Source organism: Crocuta crocuta, unplaced genomic scaffold (assembly GCF_008692635.1).
Source record: "Crocuta crocuta isolate KB4526 unplaced genomic scaffold, BGI_CrCroc_1.0 scaffold247, whole genome shotgun sequence".
NCBI classification, from domain to species: domain Eukaryota; kingdom Metazoa; phylum Chordata; class Mammalia; order Carnivora; family Hyaenidae; genus Crocuta; species Crocuta crocuta.
The window spans coordinates 419,980-428,629 of NW_027531910.1; the positions used below are offsets into that span (position 1 = coordinate 419,980).

General features: G+C 38.9%; 1 protein-coding gene across 2 annotated transcripts in view; it reads right to left on the reverse strand.

The window, feature by feature from the left end:
• Positions 1-4,514, reverse strand: part of FHL5 (four and a half LIM domains 5) — a 44,235-nt gene extending 39,721 nt beyond the window's left edge. The window contains exons 1-2 of one of the 2 annotated variants that reach the window (XM_077774685.1): positions 4,353-4,514; positions 3,718-3,738 (exon numbers count right to left, since the gene is read on the reverse strand). The gene's annotated coding sequence lies outside the window, so the exon portion shown is untranslated. The remainder of the gene's footprint in view (positions 1-3,717; positions 3,739-4,352) is intronic. The other variant, XM_077774684.1, reaches the window with a different exon arrangement.
• Between the last annotated feature and the right edge of the window lie 4,136 nt (positions 4,515-8,650).

Below are 8,650 nucleotides of genomic sequence, written 5' to 3' on the forward strand. Positions count from 1 at the left end.
AAAGCTCTGGAAACCGCATATTAATGGCAGGGAAACCATATAAATTGGGTATGTTGGAAGGGGTCTTCGTGCAAGTCCTGGTTTGTCCCTGATACCCCTTCCTCCTCTGCCACTTAATTCACTGGGGTCCAAGCCTACTCAGGCAGTTATGCACTCAGCAGACAATTAAACATATAGGTCTATGGCTCAGAAAAGATATCTCAGCTAGAGATAGAGATTTTGGATTCATAAGCTTATACAACAGATGATGAATGAAGCAGTGAGATTGCCCAGAAAGAGAAAAGGAGTCTAGGATACAGGGGAAAAGAAGAGAAATCTGCAAATCAGACCAAAAAGAGTGGTTTTCATGGGAGAGAAGTTAACAGTTTGATCTCATGGAAGCCCTGGGTAAAGAGTGTCTCAAAGTGGGGAAAGTGGAGAATAGAGTAAAATTGATTCTAGACACTGAATAGATAACAAGAAATGTCTGCTGGTTTTAGCAATACACTAGTGATTGATAACCTCCGAGAGAGCAGGGAAAAGCTGATGAGGACTAAAGCCAGATTACAATAGACTGAAAAGTGGGACTCGGGAAGCAGAGATTAATAGAGTGTAGAAAACATTTTGAGATATTGATCTATGAAGCTGAGGAAGAGGGGAATTGGAGGAGCTCAGAAATGAAGGAGAAGCATTTAAAAAAAATTTTTTTTTTTAGCATTTATTCAGTTTTGAGAGACAGAGAATGAGTGGGGAAGGGGCAGAGAGAGGGGGAGACACAGAATCTGAAACAGGCTCTGAGCCATCAGCACAGAGCCCGATGTGGGGCCCGAACCCACAAACTGTGAGATCATGATCTGAGCTGAAGTCAGATGCTTAACCGACTGAGCCACCCAGGTGCCCCAGGAGAAACGTTTTAAGACAGGAAATTGAGCATGTTTGAGTGCTGATAAAAGGAGCCCCTAAAGAAGGGAAGATTTAAAGACTGCGATCCCTTAAAGGGTAATGGGCACTTGTATAGATCTTCCTTTTGTGTTCCAATCTACCAGTGGGTAGGTACGGAGATACAGGAGGATGGCCAGAGAAACAGGAAGACTCCTCTGCAGTCATCTGTTCCACATTCTGCGGTCTTTAATGGGTTAATCCTACCAGCGTTCCATCCTAAGCCTTGCTTTCCACAAAAGGAACTGTTCTGCTCCTTGAAAACTCCACTTTTGTTTCCAGTACACACTGCCCAGGACAAGTATGGCCATGAATTAACTAAGCAACTGATTTAAAATTTAACCTTTTTTTTTTTTAATGTTTTTATTTATTTCTAGGAGAGAGAGAGAGAGAGAGAGACAGCGTGAGCAGGGGAGGGTCAGAGAGAGAGGGAGTCACAGACTGAAACAGGCTCCAGGCTCTGAGCTGGCAGTTCAGCATGAACCGCGAGATCATGATCTAAGCGAAAGTCGGACGCTTAACCGACTAAGCCACCCAGGAGCCCCTAAAATTTAACCTTTAAACTTGGGGTACCTGGATGGCTCAATCAAGTTAGCCTCTGAGTCTTGATTTCTGCTCAGATCATGATCCCAGAGTCGTGGGATCAAGCCCTGTATTGGGCTCCATGCTGAATATGGAACCTGCTTGGGATTCTTCCTCCCTCCCTCCCCATCTCTCTCTCCCCTTCTTTTCCTCCCCAACTTGCATGTGCTCTTGCTCTCTCTTAAAAAACAAACAAACAAACAAACAAACAAAAAACCAAACCTTAAACTAAAATCCTTACCTTAGCCTTCCGTGTCTTCAAGTGAAGAAAGTTTAGAGAGACAGTTTAGGCATACTTCCACTCGTAGCCCAAATCTTTTGTTGAACTCACTGACACCAAGATATGTCTGAAGCTGAGGTCTCTGATTTCATAGAAGCCAGTGGCTCATAATAAGGACCTCAGGGAATACTCAAGGGCAGATTTCAGGCATCTATCAACCCCAGGAATGTAATTGAAAAATCTATTTGCAAAGGGCTTTTTTTTTTTTTTTTTGAGAGGAGGGTCCATTGATTCTAAGAGATTCTTAAGGGCATCTGTAGTTTGTGGAGATAGATAAGTGCTCAAGCTGATCATTTCCAGGGTACCAAAAGGTAACCAAGAAAAATGATGACGATCAGAGAGGAAAAAGACAATTACAAGAACATGGAAATACAAGTTTGCTTAACTGTCATCTGACTGAGAACTTCCCATGTGAACCCAAGTATTTGGCTTTCAATTCTAAAGAAATCATGTTTCCTAGATTGAAAACATAAAAAACAAATAAAGCTTTCCCAACATGTTCTAGATGAACATTTATTTTCAATATTATAGTCAAAAGTTGCGAGGCTTGTTTAAGGAACCCAAATTAATCCACCTTCATTCAAAATGTTGTTGGCAAGTGTAATAAAAATCAAAGGTAAACTTGTCAGTGAGGTGATATGACATTGAAACTCAAATCTGCTGTTCTTATTTAGTATTGGTAACAAATGGTAACATGTGGAAATTGAGTAAGTGTAGAAAACAGACATCAGAGTTTACCTTCCCATCAAACAATTTGGATTATGGCTTTAGGCATATATCATAACAAATATGTTAAGAAATATCTTGTAAGATACATGTTTGCAATATTTGTGTTAAATATTAATCTATAGGCTTTGCCGATGAAAATGCTCGAATTTATACATGATGATATTGTGAGTGTGAAATGACAGCTAAAATGATGTGAGGATTTTATTACATTTTATTTATAAGAATTACACATTTTATTCATGATTCTTTTCAGTTTCCACATGTTTGAAACCCAAACTAACAGCTTAGTTTTCAAATGGCTGACAGATATCAAAGACGGTCTGACTAAACTAGTGAGGGAAAAAGCATAAACACATATGGAATGTATGCTTTTGCATGGGCCAGACACACAGACATTTCAATTCAATCTCAGAAAACCTAACATTAGGAATGGCCTTGGGGCACCTGGATGGCTCAGTCAGTTAAGCATCCCACTTCAGCTCAGGCCATGATCTCATGGTTCATGGGTTCGAACCCCACATCGGGCTCTGTGCTGACAGCTCAGAGCCTGGAGCCTGCTTCAGATTGTATGATTCCCTCTCTCTCTGCCCCTCCCCACTTGTGCTTTCTCAAAAATGAATAAATGTTAAAAATTTTTTTAAAAAAGGAATGGTCTTTAAGCTTGCTTCTGGAACAAGCACGCAGATTTTTCTTAAAAATCGCAGGAATCTCACTCACTTCAAATCTGTAAATGACTTCAAATTGTGCTCCGAATATATAAACCCAGCCATAAAATAACCACAGTGATAAAGTCAGTCATTCAAAGAAACTAAGTGAAATAAATCCCCAGAATTCTGCCACCTTTTTATTTTTTTTTGCTGTTGTTGTTTTGTTTTATGGCAATGAAGCTATAACTTGTATAAAAGCCATTTTCACAACTCAGGAGGCAACTCCAAAGAGTTATCTGGCCACTATGTGGCCCCCGCACACATATTATTGAAGTCAGAAATCTGAAAACCTCAGCTTATAAAATTTAATAACTGTTGGCTCAACTGGCTTTTTAAAGTTCCTATGAAACTTCAAGATATACACTTACTTGCCAAGTAAAAATGTTCTCATAAGTGGTTTCTAGAAAGTTTATAAGAGTTGCTCATACTTAAAAAAAAAATGAACGCCGAAATACCACATAAAAACCACAAAGGAAACATGGAAAAGAAAACAAAACTTACTTTTTCTTAAGCTGCTTCTTCCTGTGATTTAAAGAGTAGGAAAGGAGAATATATGATGATTTTTTTTCCTTCAACACATCCAAATGTCAACTCCAAAAGAAACAGAAGGAACCGCTAGAGCTATCTGAGGGTCCCCCCCAATTGCAGCTTTTTTAACTTTGTAGAAGAAAATAGGAGGGTGAATGGGTTTCCTACAAGTCTTGTGATGTGCACGTAGCTGACTCCTACTGGGCTGAAAAAGCACTCCTTGTCAATTTTTACTTAAAATTGTGAGTAACAAATTCTCTTCAGGATATCCTTAAAGGGAAATTCTGCCAAAATTAGTATTTGAAATATCTGGATAAGCTCCAAAATTTTAAAGTACAACGTGTATATACAGACCACTCACATACACACTCAAGAAATTCCCACTGCCTAGGCTAAATTAAAGGCATATTTAAATTTTTAAAAATCTCCAAAAAGATGATGTATTTTTCTTTTCCTCGATTAATCTGTTTTTCTTTCTTTGTTTTATTTTGTTCTGTTTTCTTGTTTTTTTGGCAACTGTCTGATCCCGTCTCTTAGGTTAGACATGGCTGCACTACAGACCTTTTCTGTCGAATTATCTGGAGAGAAATGAAGCCCCGTGTTCTTACCTGCAGAATTTTTGGTAGCATGAGAGATAAACCCTGGGTTGTGGTCTCTATCACTGTCTTCTTGGGAAATTTGGGAACTTCGAGGCTTGGATTTGACTAGAATAACTCCAGGTAGCTACCTGCCTCCTGCAGCTGCACTGTGGACTTACCCTTCCCTGCTTCTCTGCCTATTGCCCTATGAGCTGGCAACAATTGTTATGTCACAGTCATGGCTGTATGACTTTATGTAAACACAGGCTTATCTGGTCTTTTGAAATCTTCAATTCAAAAAGGAAAAGTGGATAGAGATGTTGAGGGTTGGATCTAAAACTATGTTTGAATATTGAAGTAATCCAGAACGAGAATTCTCAGTGGATCAGTTTGACCCATAAAGCAAGTGACATTTGCTCCTAGAATTTCTACTTGAGGCTGTTTCTTCACTTTATAATGTGGGGCAAGAGGGGAAATGTTCTCTCCTAACTCCATTTATTCCCAGACAAAACCTGTTCTTGTTCTAAGTGCTAAAGAAATTATATGTTATTATTTTGTGGGATCGAACTCAGGTATATACAGTTAAAAAACAAACAAGCAAACTTGAGTTAGGGAAATGCAAAGCCAGTCAACTGTGTGCATTGTTATTCATCTGACTTTTATGATTTAAGAGATGAGAATGAAGGGCACCTGGGTGGTTCAGTCAGTTAAGTGTCTGACTCTTGATTTCAGTTCAGGTCATGATCTCATGGTTCTGCAATGACAGAGCGGAGCTGGCTTGAATTTCTCTTTCCCTCTCTCTTCCCCTTGCCTGCTCGCACTCTCTCCATCTCTCTCAAAATAAATAAACTTAAAAAACAGATATGAAAATGAAAACATGATGAGCATTGATTCAGTGAAAGGACACAAGTACATTCAATGAGTGATAGATTTTTATCCTCACGACACTATCACTAGTCAGGCATTATTTTTATCCTTTTCTAGGTGAGGAAGTGGAGTCTTGGAGATATAAAATTGCATACATTCCCCTCTAATTATGGGGTCATCACCTTCTTTGTTCACACCCATGCTTCTTAGAGGGTAGTCTACATTCACTGATATAACTTCTGATCCTCCTGCTTCATCCTCAGATGGTTGCAATCTGTCTTCCACTTGAACCACTCCACCAAAAAAAGCTTCAGTAAGTTCATAAAAAGGTCTTAGTTAGCACTCTAAAGGGCACCATCTTTAACCTTACTTGAATTTTCTCATCTCTGGCCACGTCTGTTTCTTTTAGAAATTTGCTTTCATTAAATTTGGTTTTACTGTTATACTCTCCGGATTTCCTCCTTGATCTTAGCACCCTCAGCCTCCTCTCCCTTTACTCATCTCAGCCTTCCCTAGAGCTATGGAACCATTAGCAATTATATGACTCCCACACATGTATTCTCAATTGTTATCACTCTCTAAGCTTCCAGACCTCTACCCTGCTGTCTGTTGGCCATCTTTGTCTACAGGTCCCCAAGCACCTCAAACTGAACAGTCCCCAATAAACCTCCACTTCTTCTCCTCACTTCAAACCCACTAGTCTGCTGGATTTCTTCTCTGATGGCGCGGACGCAATCATCCAAGCCGTCGTTTTAGGCTGTCCTCACTTATTCTCCACCATCCCCTTCAGTCATCCCCATCCCCAACTTCTGCTGGTTCTACTTGGTTAGCTCTCCCTCAAATTTGTCATCGTCCCTACACTCCGGTTCTCAAGTTTCTCACTTGGATTACTTGATCAGTTATAGACCAACTGGTCTGGTCTCAGTCTGGTCCCTATCATTTCTCTACATCCCTCTAAAACAATATTTTAAAATATCAGTTATCAAATTAGAAAATACATGCTTCTGGGGCACCTGAGTGCTTAGTTGGTTGACTGTTCAACTTTGGCTCAGGTAATGATCTCACAGTTTGTGCATTCAAGACCCATGTTGAGCTCTGTGCTGACAGCTCAGAGCCTGAAGTCTGCTTCAGATTCTGTGTCTCTCTCTCACTCATTGCCCCTTCCCTGCTTGCACTCTGTCACTCTCTGTCTGTCAAAAAATAAGTAAATGTTAAAAAATATTTAAAGAAAGAAAATGCATGTTTCTTGCAGAAAACCTGGAATAAGAACTGAAAAAATTAAGAAAATTTAAAATGACTTGCAGTAAAAGAGATAGCCACAAGCCAAATCTTAGCCCAAATCTCTTTGGAAAATAGGCATGTATATGCAGGAAACTATAGAAGGACATGTTAATATAAATGTCTTTACACAAATGTTTATACAGTACATTTAATTAGAAAACCAAGACCACAGTATATGGAGTTCTGCATCCTTTTTTTCTTTTTAACCTAATATACCGTGAATGATTTTCCAAATCAAATATCTTTAAAGTGGTTGTGAATAAAGGCTGCAATATAATGAAACACATGAAATATATTCTGGAATAGTAGTCTCTCTTTTCTCTCTCTCTCTCGCTCTCTGATTTATTTTCTTCAATACCAAAACTTACTCTAGCATTTATCATGTTTGAGTCACAAGGACTTAGGTTTTGGTGAGAAAAGGGGAAGGAGAAAAATATAGCACAGTCACTTGAAGTTCATTTACATTTATTAGATACTATTTAAACAACTGTATTTTCTATACTTACCATGTGTCATGCCTTCTAGCAATTACCGGATCTGTAAGTCTGTGTGGTAGAATTAAGTTAAAGGTACATTTTAGGTGAGTAGACAAGCTCAGTAGGAAAGCAGTTTGATCAAGTGCTTTTACTTCTTCATACTGAAGAAGAAATGACAAGAATGACAAGAAACATATGAGAAACCCCGTGAGAACTTTGTCTTAGCTTGACTAGTCAGATATAGGGTTTTTCCTGGGCGGACTAGCACCTGAGTAAGCAAGAGTTTTCCGGAGCCATGAAGACTCCCTCCATTCTGTGCAAGACAGGCTGTCCATGCTCCTCTTCAGCTAGAGGCTCAGGAAAAAGTCTTGTACACATCGAGTCCACCTTTTACTTTTCAGACAGGAGAGACATTGATTTCACAAATAATAGTAATTTTAAAGGATTTTGATATGTTCTCAAACTGCCTTTCAGAATTGGTGGTCTTTCTAAATGACAAATCTAATAACCTTATTTTCCTGGTGAACCTTGTTAAACTCCCCGTTTTCAGGATAATGGTGAAACTTTTTCGCCGAGTGAACTTATAACGTAGTTCATGATCTCCTTCTGGTCTCTCCAAGCTTCGGCTTAAAATGCTTTCCCAGATCATTTTTCACGTCTCATACTTAGGGTTTCCAGATGTCTCATTATTTCATTAGGGCATGTCTTAGTACTTCCAGATCTCCTCTTCTCTCTCTTCCGGAAATGCCTGATTTCACTCAGCTTGTCCTACTTTTCTTTCAAGACTCAGTTCAGGAGGTCATCTCCAGGCTGTTCAGTTCCCTTCCCCGCTGTGCAAGACAGTTGGACTTTTCATTTCTTCCCCATAGCATCCTCTGCTTGTTGATTCTTGCCATCTCCTGGAAATCAATGTGTATTTTTTTCATATCTTTATTTATTCAACTAATATCTTTTTTAAAAAAATTTAAATTCAAGTTGGTTAACATACAGTGTAGTATTGGTTTCAGGAGTAGAACCAGTGCCCAACAAGTGCCCTTCTTAATGCCCATCACCCATTTAGCCCATCCTACCCCCTTCTAGCAACCTGTTTGTTCTATTTCTCTTATGGTTTGCTTCCCTGTTTTTATCTTATTTTTCCTCCCCCCCCACCCCTTATTCATCTGTTGTCTTTCTTAAATTCCACATATGAGTGAACTCATCTATTTGTCTTTGATCAAATAGGTGATTAAAAAGAAGGCAATGTTGCCATTTGCAACTACGTGCATGAAACTAGAGTGTATTATGCTAAGTCAAAGTGCATTTTTAAGATTTACATTTGTATTCCTAGTTCTTCATAGTCATACAAGATCCATGAGATTGTTGAGGCCAGGATTGAAATTCACCATGTCTCCCCTTTCTTCCATCACACCACAACATAATCCCTTTCTTCCTGCTCTTTAAACGTACATCCACCATGAGGATTAGTTGTATTACTAATCACTGAAGAGAAATAGAGGTGCAAACAGAGGTAAGCCTGGTAAAAACAAGTAATAAAACACTGGGAACTTATACAAATTTAATACATATTCAAAGTAGTTATTCCTTCTTTTTTTTGGTAAATTGAATAAACGTTGTGTTTCTGAAAGTCTGACAGTCAAGGTTTCTTTTTTAGATGGTTTGGAACAAATTTTTCCCAAGTTCTACTCAATTTTTTGTTCAGTGGTC